Source organism: Camellia sinensis, chromosome 5, assembly GCF_055761805.1.
Source record: "Camellia sinensis isolate YWXY chromosome 5, ASM5576180v1, whole genome shotgun sequence".
Lineage (NCBI taxonomy): Eukaryota > Viridiplantae > Streptophyta > Magnoliopsida > Ericales > Theaceae > Camellia > Camellia sinensis.
In genome coordinates, this window is record NC_138965.1 from 200080721 (window position 1) to 200103999 (window position 23279).

Genomic DNA, 23279 nt, shown 5'->3' on the forward strand with positions numbered 1-23279 from the left:
ATTATAAATTCAATATGATATTTTATTCTATTAACTATTTTAATTTATTTTATCATTTTAATCAAAAAAAAATTTAAAAAATTTCTTCTCAAAACACTCCCATATCATTGTTGTTTCCACTCGACACCCCAATGTGGGTGTAGATAAGATCTCCCAAGATAGCTTACGACCCCACTGGGAAGATATTGGAGTCTGACAAGACCCTTGTGTGCCACTTGGAGGTATGGGTGAGAGGCCACGTGGCTATCTTTCTTGTTAAGAAAAAGAAGATAGGAAATGTGAGGATGGGGAGTGAGTGGTGTTGTGATTGATGGATAACCCTCCTGCCCTGCACCAACTTTTCATCTTAGTTGGACCTTTCATCAATTAGAGTCTCTACAATTGATGGGTTAAAATATATGCTATGAAAAGTAGTTAAGTTAAGATTGTTTATGATGTACTTAAAAAAAAAAAAAACAAATAAATAAAAAATAGTTAATAATATTAAAAGTGGTGTTTTAATACAATTAATGATGTAGTAATGGGTCCTACTCACGGTCTATGCCTTGTTTTTATTTTATTTTATTTTATTTTTTGGCATTTTTAATGCATTAATGTTATTAGTGATCTTTTTTTTAATAGTATGAATCATATATAATAAAAAGTGATAAAAATAAGATCTAAAAATGTGTATTAAGGTGTGTCAAGAGTTTGTTAATTTTAGAGAATAAGTAGTGGTACATGAAATATATTAAAGTGTGTGTTAAGGAGTGTGTTAAAGAATATATATACATATATATATATATATATATACATATATGGAGAAATTTACAATGTGCATCCTTTCCAATGATGCACAATATAAAGAAATATGATTTTTTATGATGAACGTTATAATTGTTTGTGATATGCGTTATGACATTTTGTAGTAAAGTTATAAATAGCGAATTAATGATGTGCACCCTAAAGTTGGGAATGATAATATTACGATATTTTGTGATTTTTGTTATGACACTTTGAGATTTTGTTATAGTATTTTTCAGTGAAAAAAAAAGTTATGATTTTTATAGTGAAAAAGTTATGACATTTTAGGTTTAAGTTATGAAATTTTGTGAAAATGTTATGAAAAACATACCATATGCACCTTTTTAAAAGTGCACATTGTAACATCTCTCTCTCTCTCTATATATATATATAAATAGTTAGTAGTAGCTGGAGAGGCCAGTCAACCGGTCAGACCTTTTTTTTTTTTTTTTTACTTGAAGGGTCCGGACGTCCAAGGGGATGATTGGCTGGACATTCGGCCGGACAACTCCACTGTTTCTCTCTCTCTCTCTCTCTCTCTCTCTCTCTCTCTTCTCTCTCTCTCTCTCCCTCTCTCTCCCTCGCTGGCTAGAACGCTGATTGCAATTAACATACTATTTAATATCTGACACTAACTTTGACCACTAATGTTGTCCTTAACAGCTCCACTGTGAAGCTTAAAGTGAAAATGGCTGGCTGAAATTTAGCAGCTGACACCAATGAGTGGACTAACATGTCCACTGCTGAAGCTCTAAGTGATCAACCAAGCATTGCCAACTAGAACCCAACAATAACCTCTTCCCTAAATTTAAGAGTAAATTATATTCCCTCCGTCTCAAACTAATAGTTATTTTTTTAAAAATTTAACTTTTTTTGATAGTATAATTATTATATTTTAAAAATATTAATTTTTAAAAATTACCTTTTAATAGTATGTTTTTTTTAAGAATATCAATTGTCATATTATATTTTTTTATGTTATTAATGAATTTAAAAGAATGATAAAATAGTAAATTCATATTATTTTATTCTTTAATTTTTGAAAAGGGACTAATATTTTGGGATAATGAAAAATAAAAAAAATGACTAATATTTTGGGGATGAAAGAAATACTTAAAAAAACATATTATTTTTATAATTTTAAAAATTATATTTCACTTTTTTTTTTATTTTTAATCGCATAATAAATAATTTATTTTAATAATAAATTATTAATTTAATTAATAATTTTAATAATATCATTATATTTCAATTAACAATTTAGATAATTTTTAGGGCAAATTACAAACACCCCCCTCGAGGTTTAGTAAAAATACAAATTCCCCCCTGAGGTTTGAAAAATTACAAATTGCCCCCTAATGGTCAAATTTTCATAACAAATTAAGAAAAATTAGGGGGGAATCTGTATGAAAATAAAAACCTCAGGGGGTAATTTGTTATGAAAATATAAACCACAGGGGGCGGGATGTAATTTCTCAAATCTCAGGGGGGAATCTGTATTTTCACCAAACCTCGAGGGGGGTGTTTGTAATTTGCCCTAATTTTTAATAGCATAGTTAGAGATTTCATTTTATCTATTAATTCTGTTAAATAAAAAATTTTGACAAGAGTATTTGTAATTTTCAGAATTACAATGCAATTCATTTTTTAAACAAATCTCGGGAGTGTATTTGTAATTTATCTTAAATTAAAGTTAAATTAAAAATATATTATAAGAAAATAAAATTTAAATTTTGTCAAATTTAAACTCTATTTTTTTGATTTATTTTTAATTTAAATCATTCTACTTTTGGTAAGTAAATGTGACCAAAAAAAATTAATATCTTAGACATTTTATATATACTTACATTAAATTTAATGATTAAAATATATTCCTTTCATTAGTTTTACTTAAAAATAAATAAAAAATTATTATTCAAATTGATAAAATTAAAAATTCATGATTTATTTTATTATAAGGGTGAAATCCTTAATTTTATTGTTATTATTTTTTGTAATTTTCCCTAAAAAAATTGTTTGAATATGGAGTTTATCAGTAATCTCGTTTCGATAATTTAAATTATTTATTTTGTTAAGTTTTGCGTGTATATCATTTATAAAAAAAAAAATTTAAATCGATTCAATAATCATAATTTTTTTATTTTGTCTCATTTGTTTTTAAAAATAGACTACAATTATATTTTAAAAATAAATTCTTATTTTTAAAAAAATAAAAATGATAAAATTAAAATATAAAGATTATTAAATCGATTTAATTTTATTCATAAATAAAATACACTAAAGAATTTATAAAATTTACAATAAACACTTTAAATAATAAAAACAACACTTGACCGTGCGACTAAATGATTTGAATAATGCTATATATTCTAATTGGTATATTAATTAATGTATTAATGAATGATGTAATATAATTTTAAAGATTTTAAATTTTTATAATTTATATAATAGGTGAAATCATAATTTTTAAATGATAGTATCATAACTACATTAATGTATTAATTAATATATTAATTATTGCGTGTAAGATTACCAAACAATACTAATATATTAATTATTAGGGCAAATTACAAACACCCCCCTCGAGGTTTGGTGAAAATACAGATTCCCCCCTGAGATTTGAGAAATTACATCCCGCCCCCTGTGGTTTATATTTTCATAACAAATTACCCCCTGAGGTTTTTATTTTCATACAGATTCCCCCCTAATTTTTCTTAATTTGTTATGAAAATTTGACCATTAGGGGGCAATTTGTAATTTTTCAAACCTCAGGGGGGAATTTGTATTTTTACTAAACCTCGAGGGGGGTGTTTGTAATTTGCCCTAATTATTACCTAAACGAATTTAATCTTTAAAAAAATAAAGGCCATATGACATAGCAATTGTGTCCTTGCAAGCTTCTTTGAAAATTTGACAACAACAATGCTACATATCATTAAATTTCTATCATTAACATTATCATTAATGATATGATAAGTAAAAACAAAAAAATAAAATAAAAATTAAGACACAAAACACATGTGGCAGTGGGTGGGACCTACTACCACATCCCTAGTGCAATCACTAATTAGTGGTCTGCATCATTTTTCATTTGATAATTCCTCGCCTGGGAAATACAAAATTTAGGGAGTTTTTGAAAAGTGATAATTTTAATTAATTTTTATTTATTTATGAAACAGTTTGGATTGAGAGCTCTAAAAGAGCTGCTTTTAATAGCAGCTGTAATGAGCTGGCATGGAGTGAAAAAAAAGAAATTTGAAACATACATCACATTAGTAATGCGTGGAATCACTACCAGCTCATTAGAGCTAACTTTAGAGCTCAAAAATTAGAGTTTTAAAGTATTTTTCTTTCAGTAATGAGAGAATTAATTTTGGTGTTCTAAGGGAATACTAATGACATGGCAAGGAGAAAAAAAAAATCAATCAAACAAACAGACAAACCAAGACCAAAACATCACATCACACTAAATGGGACTCACTACCAAAACTTAATAAAATAAAATGTCACATTTAAATTATAATCATTTTATTTTTTCTCTCATAAAATAAAAAATACTAAAAAATCATATTAAAAAGTAGAGAATATGACGTCAAAAAGTCACTACTCCAAGGCCCTTGCTTTATTATTTCATTTGTTATTATTATTATTATTGCATTCTCATTATTTCATTATTTCTTTGCCACTATTTTATATCTTCTAGTGTCATTCACTCTATTTAGTTTGGGGTTTTAAAAATAATTTTTTGAGTTTTTAATTTTTTTAGTCACATTTTCTAGTATTTTAATGTTTTTTTTTAAAAAAAAATTAGATCTACTTAATTTAGAAACACTAAAAAGAATAAAATTGTACAAAAAAAAAAACTTTAAACAAAATTGTATTGAATTTTTGTATTTTTTTTTTGTATTCAATGAATTTTTGAAAGATTTTTACACAAATTTTATACTTTTTAAATATATTTAGATTAAGTGAATAAAAAAAAATGATTGAAATATTAAAAAAATTACTAAAAATAAAAAAATATAGATTGAAATTTCAAACAGAGTAAATATCTTTATTTATTTATTTTTATTGTGTTTTTTTTTATCTCATAAATATAGGATCAAGAAAATTATTTTATGCTCAGCTTTTTGAGTGTTTAGGGTTCGAATATATCAAATTTCAATTTTATTTTGGAAAATTTGTTTATAATCTCATATTAAAGAATGATGATTTATTTAGTCCCAAATATTTTCTTATAAACCAATTAGTCCCACTGATTTTGAAAACGTAGATTCAATATATTACTTAAAAATTAGATTTACAATTATACCCTTATTTCTATTATATTTCTTTCTTCTTTATTTTTTTTTTCCTTTTCTTTTGTGCTAGATAGATAAAGTACACAATTTATGGGAATTAAATTTTGGATGAAAAAAATATGAGAATTTCTTTTTATTTGGAAAAAAAAAATTTCAAAATGAGTACAAAAATGATTCAAACATTCCAAAAGAATGTGTGATTCTTCAAATATTTCAAAAGGAATACAAAAACTCCTCAGTAAGTTTTAGGCAAATGTATAATTTCAAACTGTAACACTCTAATGTAACAGTCAAACGTAACACTTCAATATAACACTCCAAAAAAAATCTTTAGTGTACTTTTCTTAAACGTAACACTCTAATATAACATTCCAAAAAAACTCTTCAATGTAAAAACTCCAATATAACATACAAAAAAAACTCATTAGTGCACTTTTTTCAAACATAACACTCTAATATAATACACCAAAAAAAGGATGTGAGATTCTTCAAACAATTCCAAAAAGATGTGGGATTCTTCAAACCATTTCAATAGGAGTACAAAAATTCCTTTATAAACCTTGAGCAAATTTATAATTTCAAATTGTGAGTGTTATGTTTGCAAAAAAATATATTAAGAATTTTTTTAGCGTTTTTGTGTGTTAAATTGGAGTGTTATATTTGAGATTACATTGATTGGAGTGTTAGGTTTGAGAAAAGTACACTAAGAAGTTTTTTTGGAGTGTTATGTTTGGAAAAAGTATACCAAGGAGTTTTTTAGTGTATTATATTTGCGTGTGTGGGGGCCGATTAAGTTATTTCATAGGATGGCCGAATATACTAAAGAAAGAAAGAAATTAGATAGTGTACAATACAGCTCCAGCCCCGAGGGGAAGAGGTCGAATAGCTAGATCGGCCTCTATCAGTTGTAAATAAAGTCGAATATGAACGTATAGCCAGGTGAGTGACTGTTTACTGAATAAAGGGTGGGCCCAACGATCAACATCGAGGACGACTATAAATAAGAGGAGCATCAACCAAAAGAGGTATGTGAGAACTAGCTTGCTTAACTTAAGATACAAGCAATCGAGAGAGTATACACTGACTTATCCGTTGGAGTGCTAATTCCGGCACTCCCGACCGGAGTGTTCATTCCTTTTCAGGTCACTAGCTGAGGATCTCGAGCGTCCTAGTGGATCAAAAGAGTATTTCCAAACCACTTCCCCACAATTGGCGCCATCTGTGGGAATACTCAAGTACATCCATGGCGGGTGTGGCGGAAGATCCTCCAGTAGTCGCTGGCGACCCTACGCCACAAGACGAAACCACTCCAAGCAACATGCTTGGCCAGAGAATATTACCGCAAGAAGGGTCTTGAACTTCGATTCACCCTCAACATCAGCTCATGAGACAATGCAAGCGATTATGGAGCAAGCGAAGCAAAATGAACAGAGGTTGGAAAACACGATGGCTAAGAACGAGCGCCTTCGACAAGATTTGGCCTTGGAAGTGGCAAAATCCCAACAAGCCGTGCACCAAGACCCGGGATGACCTCTGAGAAGGAACGGCCGATGATCTCGAATTCAGAGACATGATAGTGGCGGTGGCTCTGACTCATCATCCCCAGAATCTACAAAGAAGGGACGAGTCGACATCTCCAGTTCTTCTGAGGGAAGTCCGCATAAACGGAAGAAGCGAAGAAGAAATGATTCAGATGAAGAGGATCAACATGACCCCTTTGTACGACGGATTGCAAGGGCAGTGCTACCCAAAAAATTCAAAGCACCGTCATTCACCTTGTATGATTGTAAATCAGACCTCCACTGATCACATTCGCCATTACAAGCAAGCCATGACGCTTCATGCAGACGACGAGGCCCTCATGTGTCGAATATTTCTGAGCAGTTTGGGACCACTAGCTGTTAGGTGGTATTATAAACTGGAGCCGGCTTCGATCAAGAGCTTCCACCAACTCCAAAAATACTTCAGGGCAAGGTTTATCACTAATGAGGTCCAGCCGAAGCAAGCCGATTCTTTGTGGGCAATGCAAATTCTACCGAAGGAAACCCTTCGTGCATATTCAGCGCGGTATTGGGAATGTTTTAATCTAGTTGATGACGTCTGCAATGACTCCATGGCAATTACCGCCTTCAAAATGGGGTTATATCCAGACAGTGCCCTTCGCAGTTCTTTGACCAGACGGCCCCCAAAAACGGTCTGGTCGTTGATGCAAAAAGTTAAGGAATACTACAAAGCAAAAGACGATGCCCTCCAGGTCAAAGACAGGCATAAAGCCACTAAGTCGATCCTGCCTGAAGTCATGCAGCCAATAAACGTTATACCACCACGAAGCCCTGAATCACGGAATCAGGCTAAGTGAGATAGAAGATGAATTCACGCTGATCAAACAACCAACGCCTACACCGAGCTAATAAGCAGTTTTAAGTGGATAGCAGGCGCGCGAGGTGCGCTGACAAGAAATACACGGAGTTATCGGAGCTGATCAGTGTGGTTATGGCTAAGGTTCAACACCTTCCGTTCTTCAAATGGCCATAAAAAATGGTGGGATCTCCCGACACGAGAAGACGGGATAGGCGGTGCGAATATCACAAAGATCACGGTCATGATACCGACAGTTGCTATGCTTTGAAAGACCACCTTGAGAAGTTGGTACAAGACGGTCAGCTCCAGCAACACGTCCGAAAGAACAACTCAACCAAAACAGTTGCCCTACGGCAGGATTCACCTCCACTCGGCGTCATCCATATGATATACAGCCTGCCAACAGCCCCAACCGTGCATGTAATTCAGTCACGTCCAGGCCCTCAAAAGCAAATCACACCAGCAAAGCGGCCCTATGAAGCTCTGAATATTACCTTCAACGATTCTGATTTGATCGGCGTAACACTCCCCCACATTGATCGAACTACGCGTAAATCGATTCACCGTTGAACGCATTCTCATAGACCAAGGGAGTACTTCGGAGGTTATGTATTACAAGACCTTCATCAAACTTGGGTTCGCCGAGTCAGACTTGTCTTCGGCTCCTTATCCATTATTCGGTTTCAACGCTAATCCAGAATACCCATTGGGCAAAATCACACTACCAGTTCGAGCGGGCTCCCGAACAGTGGATGTGAAATTCTTAGTCGTCAAGCTGCCTTCGCCGTATAATCTCATCATAGGGCGAACTTGGTTGAATACCATGCAGGCCATGCCAAACACCTATCATCAACTGCTCCGCTTCCCGACAAAACGAGGCATTGAGCAAATCCGTGGTTCCCAGAAATCGACACACGCATGTTATCTCCTTGCTGCAAAGACACCAAAAGAGTTGGAAGTGAATTCTATTGAGGTGCCAGATCGAGAGAGCCTCGACGATGTTGGGCGGCTCCCAAGTGAAAAGGCCACGGAAGCCCTGGATCGAGTTGAAATTGACGGGAATCAAGACAGGTTCTTCGTGGTCGACGTCTCCCGGAATGAAGCCGACAGGCTGCAGCTAATTTCCTTCTTGCTCAGCAATCTTGATGTATTTGCGTAGACACCACATGAGATGCCAGGTGTGGATCCGTCTGTTTCGCAGCACCGTTTAAACGTTGATATAGACATCTCCGAACGCCCCGAGAGGGTGAGTCCCGTTCTGTTCATATTCGGCTCGCTACAGTTCGGACTCTCGAATTGTCACAGTTCTTAATCTGAACCAAAGAGTCCAAATCTAGCAAATCGTTTTGAGAAAATAGATTTTTTTGTAAAGAAGTGCCAAACATGGACTGCTTTACTAGATACAGAGTCGCCACCTAAATATTTTCTTTTGGGAAATTTAGGAAACCCTGACTCAGTGCCAAAGGCCACGTGTCCGTCATCACCAAAGTTGCCTCAGCTCGGGAACTTGGGTACGATTGGGGAAGGTCAGCTATGAGCACCTCCGCTCACCCGACCAAAGATCCGCCTCTACTAACCATGATATCTTGTTTTGAAAACATTATATGCTCTTATTCCGGTTATTAGCCTAGAATTACTATGTTATGCGCACAGCAAACAAGTATAGACCAAATCGCCTAAATTGGAACAAAACATTTCATGTTTGTTTATTGGAGAATGGTTTGATGGTGCTACCCGCGAGTAGGCTAAGACATGGATTCTGCCACCCTCGAGTGGGCTTAGAAAATATGGTTTTGCCACTCTCAAGTGGGCTTAAAATTCGCATCCAATGCATTGTTCCAATTTAAGTAACCCAACCTTCACCCACAGGCATTCAGGCAGTTATAACACGTAAGCACATAGCCTCATGATAAGCATGCTGTCATGGCAAACACTTACGCTCATGCAAGATGCTAAAGCATAAAAGCTTACCTAGTACTCCGAGCCAAAACAGAAACTAGTTAGTAATCATATGCATGATCCTAGTTCATGTTAAGATGGCTAATGCAACACATGCAAAATGCAACTAAGATGGGCTCGGCTAATCTACAATGACATGTGAAATGCTACAACTAACACATATTCAATTTGAAATTGGAATACAAATGCAGTTAGAATGATGCGCCGAGCCCGGTGCATGCAAAATGAATGAATGGATGCAAACGTGCTATCATACTGTATGCTAATTGAAACATGCCCTAGGCTAACCATCGAAAGCTAGTAAATAAAAGGGAAAAAAGACGTGGGGTTGGGAGACATACGCACACTCACGCACACTTATTACACAATTGCCCTCACTCGGAGGGTCCAAATAAATATTACAGTCCGAATAAATAATACTAAATTAATTATTACAAAATTTCTAATTAATTAATAAAAAAAATTAAATGCATAAAGAAGGTGGCCACAGCCCCACCTCGGCATGCGTGAATGATGCATGCTTGACTCGTCTCGCCCGAAAAATCGCTGCCATAGCATTGTTACCTCTATTAACACTGCCCTGCTCCTCTGAGGACTGTGAAAATTCTTGGGGCACCTCTGAACTGATTCCTGATCACTCTGGAATATCACCGGCCAATTCAAAGCACCACCGGCCATGGGGATGGGCTTATCGGCTAACTGTTGTACCACCGGCCAGCCACCGATGGTCGATCGGCACTATAGGTGGCCGGCCGGCCATTGCTTCCTACAGAATCCTGCAGTTGACAGCAACAGAGGGCAAGCAGTGTATGGCATGGAATTTTCAAGCAAATGTGAGCATGGCCACACTCCCTATCATGCAATGGACTCAAGGGAGCATGGCCCTCGACCCTCGGGTCATCAATTGCACATTTCGATGCGTGATGGCCTAAGAGGCCAAGTTAGCAAATCGATGTCAATGCATGCAACAAACAAATGAAAGCTTCACGCCCTATCATGTAGGGATTAAGGGTGTCGGCGACCGAGGATCGAGGCGCGTTACGTCATTTTGAGTACGAACGCACCTCATCCCTCGTGCTTGGTTTGACACCCCAAACCAAGCAAAATGTAATGCATGTATGCAATATGGCTCGAGTATGCAAAATAACTCAAGCTAGCAAAGCACGTCAAATGTAAACACCAACCAAACATGCAAATATGCAATGTGCTAAGCATGCAATGTTACAATGCTACCTAGATAGACAACTAGGCAAAATGATAATCATGTAATAATGCATTAACTACAAGGATGCAATAATCATGCAATATGATGATCATACTACAAGACACAAATGCATGGACTTACACTAGGATGGAGGAACCTTAGCCACACCCCAAAATAGTGGCCAAAGGTACTAAAATGATGGTGCCAACATGCAAGACAAGCATGCAAACCAATGGGCCTAAGACTAAAGCATAAAAGCCAACTTTCAAGCGCACTTAAAAGAAGACAAGCATGGACATTAGACCAACAAAATAAAAGCTATGGCATGTTAGAATGAGCCCCAAAACCCACTTAGATGGCATCCCAAATGTCTAAACATGGTGGCAAACACAATGACCAACTTTTGAGGCACAAAACTACAACATTTCAAAGCATTGAAAGAGAGCCAAATGCAAGTGTAAGACCACATTACATGGACTGAAATATGATCTCAAATGATGCCAAATTATGGGAATAAGCCAAGTAAAGCATGCTAGTGACCCACACATCCAAGGCTCTTAAGCCAAAATGCATGGTGGCTATATCAAACATGGAAAATATGACCAAATCAGTACCAAACAGTCATTAAGCATGGAAAAATATGACCTAAAGATTCACAAAGCTGAGCCAAAACATGCAAGCATGATGGTCCAAAGACAATATGCATTTCTAAGCAAAATAGAGGAATACAAGGAAAGTGTATTATGCATGCAAGGGGTCAACAAACCAACATGGGACAAAGGTAAAACATGCTAAATAAACACCAAATAACCTCTGAAATAAAGCCGCACAAAGCTAGGCATGCATGCTACCTTTATAAGCCTTAAACATAAGCTAAATAGACACAAAGGGGAGAGGGGTGTCCCTCCCCTATGCAAGACCTCAAAACCTCTTCTTCACCACTGAAAATCCACTGGATTTCAGTGGTGAGAAGGCCAATGCACAAAAGGTTCAAAGCTCAATCAAAGAGGGGACAAAAGGGGGCCAAACAAGGCCTAAGAGGGAGAGGTCGACCCCCAACACCAAAGTGACCTTAATGAAAGGTCTTAAGCATAAAAATACAAGACTTTTTTCAGTTATACACAAAGTCTAAAACAGTAAGCAAGATAGGCTAAAGGCTAGTGCAAGATTGGAGAATATAAAGTAAGTAATGTTACCCTTGAAGAACCCTTGAAGAACAGCAAGCTCAGGCTCCTTCTTATGATCAAAATCAGCTCAAAGCTTCAAGAACAAACCCTCAAGGCCTCCCAAGTCGAAGTATGGTGTAATAGTGTGTGTTTTAGTGCAATACTATGAACTAAACACACTTTTGGGCTATAAAACACACACAAAATGAAAAGAGAGAAGGAGATATAGAGAAAGTGTATATCAGATATATATCTATATCTTGCTCTGATTTTTTGCTCAACCAAGACAAAGGAAGGGGGAGGCTCCTTATATAGACAATGAAAAAGGTTAAGCTTCTAAGGGAAGCTAACAAAGGGGTCAAGGCTTCCTAAAGAAGCCAAGGCAAAGGGGCCAAGGCTTCCTTAGGAAGCTGGGACAGGTGTCCGAGCTTCTTGAGGAAGCTAAGACAAAGGTCTAAGCTTCCTCAAGAAGCTAGACCAAAAAGGTGCAAAAGGGGCAAAACAGCCACGCTCGTGCATGGGGAGAAGGGTCCGTGCATTCCAGCTGGCACAGCTGGCTTGCACCATGCCTGAAAAAGGCAAAAATGTGGCATTGGCCAGAAAAGGAGGCCATCGGCCAAACAGATGGTCGGCCGACCACACCAAGTGCCGACCGGCCAATAGTATATTTCACCAATGGCCGGTAGCAATAATACACGGCCGATGGCCTCAATCCAAGGCCGGTGGGTGTCAAGGGTAGCTAACAAGCTACTCTCTACCCTCAGGTACAAAACACACAAGTCCTTGGTGCAAAACCAAGCACAGAACAAGCAAGTCGAGAGATCCTGAGGCAAGGCGCGTAGCCGAGACCTCCGGGAACTCAAAACAAACACGAGCATGGATGATCACCGAGTGTTCAAATGGTGACGTCTAAGTCTTGAGGACGGTCAAAAATAGGGTGTCTACAGTTGACCCTAGATGCAAGCCGATTATTCAGAAAAGCTAGTGGTCAGCCGTAGAACACACTACTACCGTTGTTAAGGAAGTTGACCGGTTGCTCGATGCCGGGGCAATCCGAGAAGTTACCTACCCTACATGGCTGTCGAACACTGTAGTTGTTAAGAAGAAAAATGGAACTTGGCGTGTTTGTGTGGATTTCACGAACTTAAATAAAGTTTGTCCCAAGGATTGTTTTCCTCTCCCCAAAATAAACCAACTTGTAGATGCCACGGCGCGTCATCAACGCATGAGCTTCCTCAATGCCTGCAGAGGCTACCATCAAATCGCCATGCATACAAAGGACCAAGACAAAACTGCATTCCTCACCCCAAGAGGAACCTATTGCTATAAGGTTATGCCTTTTGGGCTGAAGAATGCAGGGGCAACTTACCAAAGACTAGTCACCGCCATGTTCAAGGAGCAACTCGACCGTACTATGGAAGTGTACATTGACGATATGGTGGTTAAGTCCAGAGAAGAGCAAACTCATCTAGCCGATCTGGAGGAGACATTCGGCATTTTACGAAAGTACAAAATGAAGCTGAACGCTTCCAAATGTGCATTTGGGATCGGATCCGGCAAATTCCTTGGCTATATTGTCAACCACCGAGGAATCGAAGCCAACCCAAGACAAATCAAAGCAATCTTGGAACTCGGCTCCACTCGATCGGTGAAAGAGGTTCAGAAGTTGATGGGGATGGCCGCCATACTCAACAGGTTCATTAGTCGTTCCACAAATCACTGCCGACAATTCTTTCACACCCTACGGCAGGGTAAGGCTTTTGAATGGACCTCTGAGTGCAAAGTCGCTTTCAACGGTCTGAAGACCTACCTCCGATCAGTTCCACTCTTGACAACACCTTCAGCAGGTGACCCGCTCATTTTATAGCTAGTAGTCTCTGACCGGGCCGTCAGCGCCATACTGTTAAAGGATGAGCTTGGGGAGCAACGACCAGTGTATTATGTGAGCAAGGCAATGGTTGATGCCGAAACACGTTACCTTCCGTTGGAAAAACTCATCCTAGCCCTCATCATGGCAACAAGAAAACTGATGCATTACTTTCAGGGGCATACCATCGGGATATTAACGGACTACCCCCTCCGGGTAGTACTTTGCAATGAAGAAGGATCAGGGCGCGTTTCAAAGTGGGCTCTTGAACTCGGCCAGTACGATATTCAGTTCCTGCCTAGAACCTCAATCAAGGGGCAAGTGCTTGCCAACTTTGTGGCCGAATTCACTAGGGTCTTGCCGACTTGAAGTCTGATCAAATTCAACCTAAGCCGAACTAGAAAATTTATGTTGGGGACATTTGGCAGTTGTACTGTGATGGATCGTCCAATCAACGCGGTAGCAGAGCCAGAGTAGTGATCATGGCTCCCAATGGAGCAATAATTGAGTAGGCTGTCAAACTCGGCTTCGAAGCATCGAACAATAAGGCCGAATACGAAGCCCTGCTAACCGGCTTGCGGAATGCACATCTCCTGGGTGCTCGGCGTTTGCTTATATTTTGTGATTCAAAACTTGTGATCAATCAACTAAAGGGGGAGTACGCGGCCAAAAACGACCGTATGACCGCTTACATGAAAACGACAAATTCCTTACTGGCAAAATTTGATCATCATGAATTGAACTAAATAACCCGTGATCAGAACATACATGCAGACGCCCTGGCTTGCCTAGCCTCCACTATTAACTCAGAGATTAAACGAACAATTAAAGTGGGTTTCATCCCTAAGCCGAGCATTGACCCTTCAGAAGAAGTCCAGATTAATGTCATAGAGTCAGGTCTGAGTTGGATGGACTCCATTGCTGCATTCCTATCTTCTGAATAGCTCCCGTCGGATAAAAAAGAAGCACACAAGCTGCAAAACAAAGCTCTGCAATACTACTTGGATCCGCAAGGAAAGCTTTACAAAAAATCCCTTTTTGGCCCATACCTAGAATGCGTTCATCCGAATAAAATCGAAGAACTCCTAACTGAAATACATGAAGGTAGCTGTGGTACCCATTCTGGCAGGCGCTCTTTGGCCCATCGAGCTGTGACACAGGGGTATTATTGGCTAACAATGAGAGTTAATGCCGGATGTTATGTTAAAAAATGTGAACAGTGCCAGAAGTTTTCTTCCTTAACCCATCTGCCTGCTGAAGAGTTAAGCTCTATAACCAGTCCTTGGTCGTTCGCCCAATGGGGACTTGACATCGTTGGACCATTGCCTCGCGCCCCGGGCAACAAGCGATTTTTGATTGTCGCAACAGATTATTTCACAAAATGGGTGGAAGCGGAGGCACTAACGCACATTCGAGATACTAATGTGAAGCGTTTTGTATGGAGAAATATCATAACACGATTCGGCATTTTGAGAGCACTTATTTTAGGCAACGGCACCCAGTTTGATTACGGTGTCTACTGAGAACTGTGCAGCAAGTATGGTATTCGGCCCTATTTTTCCACCCCGACTTATCCTCAGAGTAATGACCAAGCTGAAGCCTCCAACAAATCTATTCTGGACGGCATCAAGAAGAGACTGGAGAAGCTAAAGGCAAATGGGTCGATGAATTGTCGAGTGTGTTATGGGCTCATTGCACTACTCCGAGGTGGTCCACCGGGGAGACGCCGTTCGCTTTGTGCTTCGGAACGCAGGCAATCATCCCTTTGGAGATCGGCCTCCCAACCTTGAAATCAAAAGTTTTTTATATGGGCTGAAACGACATGATGCTGGCCTTGGATTTGATTCTGATTGAAGAATGAAGAGACCGTGCCCTTGCATCCATGGCACGGTACCAGCAGCAGCTTGCTAAGTCGTATAATCAACGTGTTCAGCTACGCCGCTATATACCAAGAGAGTTGATCCTGAAGAAAGTGCTTCCAGCCGCCAGGAATCTGGCTGATAGAAAATTGGGTCCTAACTAGAACGGCCCCTATCAGATCGACTCAATCGCGGAAGTAGGGGCATATAGGCTCAAAGACATGTCTGGGAGGAGTCTGCCACAGCCTTAGAATTCAACGCACTTGTGTAAATTTTATCATTAAACCCGACCTGTGGGGCATGATACTTGTTTTGAATGGTTTACCATGTACATATTTCACTTTTGCAATGCAAAATTTCCTGTTTTCTCATTGCGAAATTTAGTTCAAAAGTCTTTCGGATTAAGCCTCTGGATTCGGAGCGCCCTTTGTGAATCTCACGATTGGCCAAGACAAAAAAGCCTCCGAATTCGAAGCCCTATCCGTGTAGGTCACGTTTGGGCCGAATAAGACTCCGGATTCGGAGCGCCCTTCATGGATATCACGATTGGCCAAGATCTAAGCCTCTGAATTTGGAGCCCCACCTGTGCAAGTCACGTTTGGGCCGAATAAGACTTCGAATTCGGAGCACCCTTCGTGGATATCACGATTGGCCAAGATCTAAGCCTCTGAATTCGGAGCCCCACCCGCGCAGGTCACGTTTGGGCCGAATACGACTCCGCATTCGGAGTGGCCTTCGTGGATATCACGATTGGCCAAGATCTAAGCCTTCGAATTCGGAGCCCCACCCGTGCAGGTCACGTTTGGGCCGAATAAGACTCCAGATTCGGAGCACCTTTCGTGGATATCACGATTGGCCAAGATCTAAGTCTCCGAATTCGGAGCCCCATCAGTGCATGACACTCGTGGGCCGATAAAGCCTCCGGATTTGGAGCGCCCTTCGTGGAGATCACGATTGGCTAATATCTAACCCTCTGAATTCGGAGCCCCACCCGTGCAGGTCACGTTTGGGCCGAATAAGACTCCGGATTCAGAGCACCCTTCGTGGAGATCACGATTGGCTAAGATCTAACCCTCTGAATTCGGAGCCCCACCCGTGCAAGTCACGATTGGCCAAGATAAAAACGCCTCATTCGTGGTCACGTGTCCTGAATAAAACTTTGAATCCGAAGCGCCCATCCGCGCATGACGCTCCTGGGCTGAATAATAATCTGGATTCGGCGTGCTTCTCATGAATATGACGATTAAAAAGCACACGTTGTTGACAAAAGTTGAAACATGCAAGCATTTAAAATGAAGTGTTTCATTACATTGACCGATTGGCTCAGAATGTATAAGGTTAAATTGAAACATGCAAACATTTAAAACAGGGTGTTTTATTAAAATAACCAATAAATACATAATTTGCACCCAATATGTGTTGAAGCATTTATAATATGTTCAATTTTATTTGGCGTCACCCTCGTTGTCACTCTTCTCGATTTCGAAAGCGCCAAAGGAAAAGTGCTGACGTTGGTATAACGGCGACGCCGATTCAACGCCTGTTTCTCGGAGAGCCTCTACGGCTTGTAGAGCCTTAATCCACCCGTGCCTGAAACCCTGATTCTCACATCAGCATACTTCCTCAGCGAGTTTCTCCTTAGTCTTGTCTATCCCGACTTTCCGGCCATCGTGGAAGCCTTTCTCATAACCCCTGGACCTCGCAGTCTCTACTGCAAACATGCTTGTCGTATCACGATCGGCAATCACATAACTTATCAGCCATTGGGTCACCATTTCCTCCACAACCGGGTTAGATTGGCCGGCCGCACGCGACTTGGCAGTTTTGGCCTTCCTTAGCTCGCGCTCGACTTTCTCCCCGCGAGCCTCCAAGTTTCGAATTCGTTCGTTCTTCTGCTCTGTCTCCCGCCGCGCGACACGTAGACGCATGCTGATTTCATAGATGGTATACAGCCCTTTAACCGCTCATGAATTCCCTCTCGAAACACCTCGAAGTTAGGTCGGCCAACCATCGACTGCTGGACTTCTGGCAGAAAAATTTGCCGTGCAAATTCGACTGATACGTTCAGATCGCAGATGATGAAATCTGCCTCCGTCATCAGTTTGTTCCTGATGAAAACTAAAAAGATCAATGGGCGTGGTGTTTCACTAGCCTCACTTTGCGAACGAGGGGAGCTCCCCCGTTGGCGCTTCTCCTTCCTCGGTGACCTGCTTCGTCGACATGGAGAGTGGCGCCTCTCGCGTGCTGCAGATGCCCTACCTCCCGTACGAGGAGGTTTGCCACCTCAATTCATTGTAGAGTCCAGCTCAGCCAGCGTCCTACCCTCACCTTTACTGTTAAAGAATAGTCTAATTGACATTCACACTTTTTCGACAGAGTTGCTTTTTGGCACACTAATAAAATCTCCCACTCCCTTTTTAATCACTCAGGAGTGCACCACACTTCCAAGGTGACCTCATCAATGCGTGCACTCCATAGGCCACCGCTATTCGGCGTTCTTGATTCATTCCGAACTGGGGCAAGGTCAAATTTGTTAATCTTAACGGCTAAAGGCTGGCCGATCGAATCGGCTAAATCCCATGGCCCTGTGCTGAAAGGATCACGTGCCTTAGTCATCTCACGAACCGGCTACATTCGACGTTCCAGTTCATAACTGAGGCAAGGGCAGATTCGTTAATCTTAACGGTTAAAGACTGGTCGATCGAATCGGCTAAATTCCATGGCCTTGCGCCGAAAGAATCATGTGCCTCAGTCATGTCATGAACCGTCGATATTCAGCGTTTCAGTTCATAACTGAGGCAAGGACAGATTCGTTAATCTTAATGGCTAAGGGCTGGCCAATCGAATCGGCCAAATCCCATGGCCTTGTGTAGACATCCCATTTTTAACCGTCCTCAAGACTTAGACGTCATCGTTTGAACATTCGATGATCATCCATGCTCGTGTTCGTTTTGAGTTTCTGAAGGTCTCGGCTGTGCGCCTTGCCTTGGAGCCTCTTAACTTATCTGTTTTGTGCTTGGTTGTAGACCAAGAGCTTGTGGCTTTGTTTCTGAGGGAAGGGGGTGGCCTGCTGGCCAACCCTACAACCCATCGGCCAGGCCCTATGCCCATTGGCCGTGTCCTCTTTCCATCGGCCATCAGTGGTGGCCGATCGGCATCACTGATGGCCGGTCGGCACCTTTAATGGCCATTTTTTTGGCCGAGGCCCCTTTTTCTGCTTTTGCAGATATTTTTCTTCCAGCTGGTGCTAACTGTTGATCACTTTGTGTATCCTCCATACACGTGTATGGATGGATTCACACAAGCTTTAGCTTGTCAAGGAAGCTTTAGCTTGTGTTTTTCTATATAAGGGGAGGCCCTCCCCCTTCTCCAAGGTTCTAAAAATTTGCATTAGATCAAATATATCTCTCTCTCTAGAACTCTCTCTCTCTCTCTCTCTCCCCCTCTCTCTATATTGCTTGAAAGTGAGTGTTCTTCACACATTTTGCCTACAACCCTTAGCCAAACCTCTTGACCTTGGAGCTAAGATTCCATAGGACTTGTTTTAGCATCCTAAGCTTGGTTTTGGCTCAGAAAAGCTGCTGGTTTTACTGTTCTTCAAGGGTGAGTCACATATCTTCTTTTAAGCTTTGATTTGCTTAAGTACTTAGCCATCTTTGCATACTTCTTTTGGCTTAGCTTTCAACTGTAAAAAGCTTCATTTTCAAGTATTAAAAGTGTTTTTTTGAGGCCTCTTTGGTGTTGGGGGTGGTCTACCTCCTTTTGTGCCTTATTTTGCCTTATTTTGAGCCATCTCTTTAGGCCTTCGAGATCATCTTCTCTTGGCCTTTTAGCCACTAAAATCCAGTGGGTTTTCAGTGGTAGAAAGTGTGTTTTGAGGTCCCAAATGGATGGGGGTTGTCCCCCCTCCTTTTCTCTTGTGTGCTTGTGTTGATGGCTCATCAAAGTAGCATGTCCTTCTAGCATGTTTTGGCTCCATCTCAGCATGCCTTAGGCCTTATTTTAACATGATATAGCTCTGTTTTGGCTTGGTTTGATTACTTCTTGCATGCTCCTTGCACTTGTAGTGCAATCCTCCTCATAGCCTTAACATGCATCATGCTTTGGACCATTATTTTAGCATGTCTTTGGCTCCACTCTAGCTAGCTTTTACTCATGTTTTGCCATGCTTACGCTCTGTTTTAAGTTGTTTTGGTCATGCATGCCTTGCTTTGTATAGCCATAGTGCAATCTTGCTCACTAGCTTTGAGTTTCATAGTCTCTAGCATGGCTTACTTGAGTTGTTTGCATGCTTTGACCTCATCTCTAACATGATTTCAGTGTATGAAATGTGGTCATACTCTCCCATGCTTCACTCTTTCAATGCTTTTAGAAGGTTATGCTTTGTGCCTTAATCATGAGCCAATTTGTATGCTAGCTTGCCTAAGCCTTTTGGCTACCATCTTAGTGTGTTTTTGATGTTATTTTACCATGTTATAACTCTACTTTTTGTTGGTAAAGTCATCTCATGTTTGGTTTTGGTAGGTGTAGTGTAATCCTCCTCATTGGCCTTGCATGTATCATGTTTTATGCCTCTCATTCTAGCATATGTTGGCTATGTTCAAGCATGTTTCTAGCATTGTTTTGACCTGCCTTGGGAATATTTTGAGTCACCTTGGCCCTTTGGGGCTTCCTTGATAGGGCTATGGTACAAGTGCCTTTGCTAGCCTTAAGCTTTGTGACTCCTAGCATGCTTTATTTGTGATATGTGCATGATTTGGCATCATTTCTTACATGATTTCAGAGCATATTTCATAGCTACACTCTCACATTTGTCACTTCTTAATTGTGTTTGAGAGTTGACCCTTATGCCTAGTTCATGGGCCAATGCATGAGCATGCATTCTCTTACTTCTAATGCTAGCATTTCAAAACATCTCAGCCACTGTTTTGGCATGCATGAGGCTTGTTTGAGGTTGATTTGGTCCATTGGATATTGCATTACATAGCCCTAGTGTTGTGTCCTTCAATGTTTAAGGACTCTAACTTGCCATGCTCATGTTGTTTGCATATTGTTGCATTGCATTGTGTTTGCATGTTGTTGCATTGCATTGTGTTTGGAACGTTGTTGTATTGCATTGTGTTTGGATCGGATGTTGATCTAAACACGAGAAACGGGGGACGTTTCATACTTGAAGTGATGAAACGCGCCTCATTTCTCGATTGCCGACCCTCTTGATCAAGCATGATAGAGGTGGAGGCCCTTATGTGTTATTTGTGTGCATTCATTGACATTGAATTGTGCAAACTTGGCTTCTCGGCCATCGTGCATTGTGATGCTCGGTTGGTGGCCCGAGAGTCGAGTACCGCACTCCTTTGAGCTTGAGAAATGATAGGGAGGGTGGTTGTGTACACATTCTTTGCAAATACACTGCCATGTCTCTATTAGTGCTCTGTTGCAGCAAAAGAAGAAATTACAGGAAGCAGTGGCCGACCGACCATAAAAGCTGCCGACCGGCCACCAATGTCTGCCGGTCGGCTATCAAAAGTGGCTGATGGTCATAAATTCTAGCCGATGGCCACCATCTTTGGCCGATCATTCCTCAGTATGTTCCTAAGGTGGGTCAGAATTTTCAGAAGTACAGAAGAGTGCAAACAGAGGCATCATGAGGCACGGTAGTGGATTTTCGAGCAAAGCCGACCGAGCATGCATATCCCCTCGCTTCGTGAGGCCATTTGTTTAAATTGCTTAGCTAAACTAGTTGATTAGCTTAGTTATTTTGTAATTAATTAGTTAAGTGTTTAATTAATTATTTTGGCTTGTACTTAATTAACTTATAATAGTTAGTTGATTCAATTTGGTTTGTGATAATTAATTAACTTAGAATAATTAGTTAATTAGTTGATTTGTAATAAATTAGCTTAGTGTAGCTAGCTTAGCTTATTCTTTTGGACCCTCCGTTAAGAGGGCAATTTTTGTAATAAGTGTGCGTGTGTGTGATGCATGTTTTCCAACCCCATTTATTTCTCCCTTTTATTTAACCGCTTTCGATGGTTAGTTTAGAGCATATTTCGATTAGCATACTTATGTTTGTATAGACACCCCATTTTTGACCGCCCTTAAGACTTGGGCGTTACTGATGGTTTAGTTAGTGATGCAGGCTATGCAGAGCAAGTTCAATTTCTTCGGCAAGAGGAGAGTCAAATCCCAACCTCACACCCCATTTTGGACCAAAGCTATTTTGAATGGTTTTTAGACCTTAAAACCCTCTCTTTCAAAATATTTTTGAAATAAAGTTTCTACAATGCTCTAAGGCTCGCATTTTGTTAAATGATGCACTTTTCGGTAAACCGAGCAAGGACAAAGTGGAAATGGATGAAAGAGAGATGAAATCTTTGAAAAATCTTTTAAAACACCTTGTTTAGGGGTTTGGAGTTGAAGAAAAGAGGAGAAGAGGGAAGAAACCAAGTTGGAGAAGAAGATGGGCATGAATCGCTAAGAGAGAGTCGAGCGGTCCTCGCTAAATCAGGTCTATCTATCTCTGCACTTGAATTTAAGTTATGCGGCCACCATCATTGGAAATAAGACTTCCGGGGCTTTATTTTGCACTCAAGAATCTCCTAAAGCCGAGTCCGGATGGGGGAGATATGATTGGTTGAAGTTGGACATCATTTCGGTTGGACCAAAACTGAGCAACCTTCACTAAAAGAGGTATATCTCTTAGCACACATGGAATTTTGAGGTGAGGCTTCCAAATTTGGAAAGAAGACTTCTAGGGCTACATTTTAGGCTCAAGAATGACCTAAAAAGGAGTCCAGATAAAGGAATTAGGCTTGCTTCAAGTTAGGGGACTAGGGTTGATTTTTTCCATCGGCCTCTATGGAGGTCCATCGGCCACAATTTGACCTCAGCAGCTATGAGTCGGCCAAAAGTGAACCTTATCGGCCAAAAATGATGTCCGGTCGGCCAGAAGTGTCCAGAAAGCCCAGAATTGGCAGATATTTCTCCTCCAGCTGTTTCCAGCTTGTGCCACCTGTCCCAAATCAGATATTTCGACCAAAAAGCTTTGAATTGCTATATATGAAGCAAAATATCTCATATTCAAGACTTAGAACTTCTTGAGCAAGTTTTGAGAGCTCCTCTCACTAAAACTCCCTCTCTCTCTACAATTTTCAGAGTTTGATCTTTGCATCTCTCTCTAAAGCCTCTCTCTCTTGCCCTTTGGTGCATAGAAGTTCATAGAAGTAGAGAAATACAACTCCTTTACTTAGGCATCCTTCATCAAAGTTGATCACCATTGGCTTGAGGTCTCTTGGAACTGGTTTTTGGGCTGATAGATGGTCATTTGAGCCAAGAAAGAGGCCTTTTGCTGCTGTGCTACAAGGGTAAGCACCTCTTCTCTTTTGTATTTGTTTTGCACACTTACTTCACCACCTTTGCACACTACTTTGGGGATGTTTTTTGGGGTGGTGTTGAACTACAAAAACCTCTGTTTTTCCTCTATTTTTCAGTCCTAAAAGTCTTGGTTTGTGCCTTGGTTGGCTAGGGGGTTGTCCTCATTTTTGCTCATTGACTTGTAAGGCCTTGTGAGCTAACTTTCAAACTTTTCAAACAACATCCTTTTAGCCTTAAAACCACTGAATTCCAGAGGAATTTCAGTGGTAGAAAACTTGTTTTGAGGCTCAAAATAGGAGGGGGTTGTCCCCCATCCTCTTCTCTTGTTTGCTTGTATTGATGGCCCTCCAAAAGAGCATGTGTTTCTACCATTTTGAGGCTTAGTTCAGGCATTTTTTTGTGACT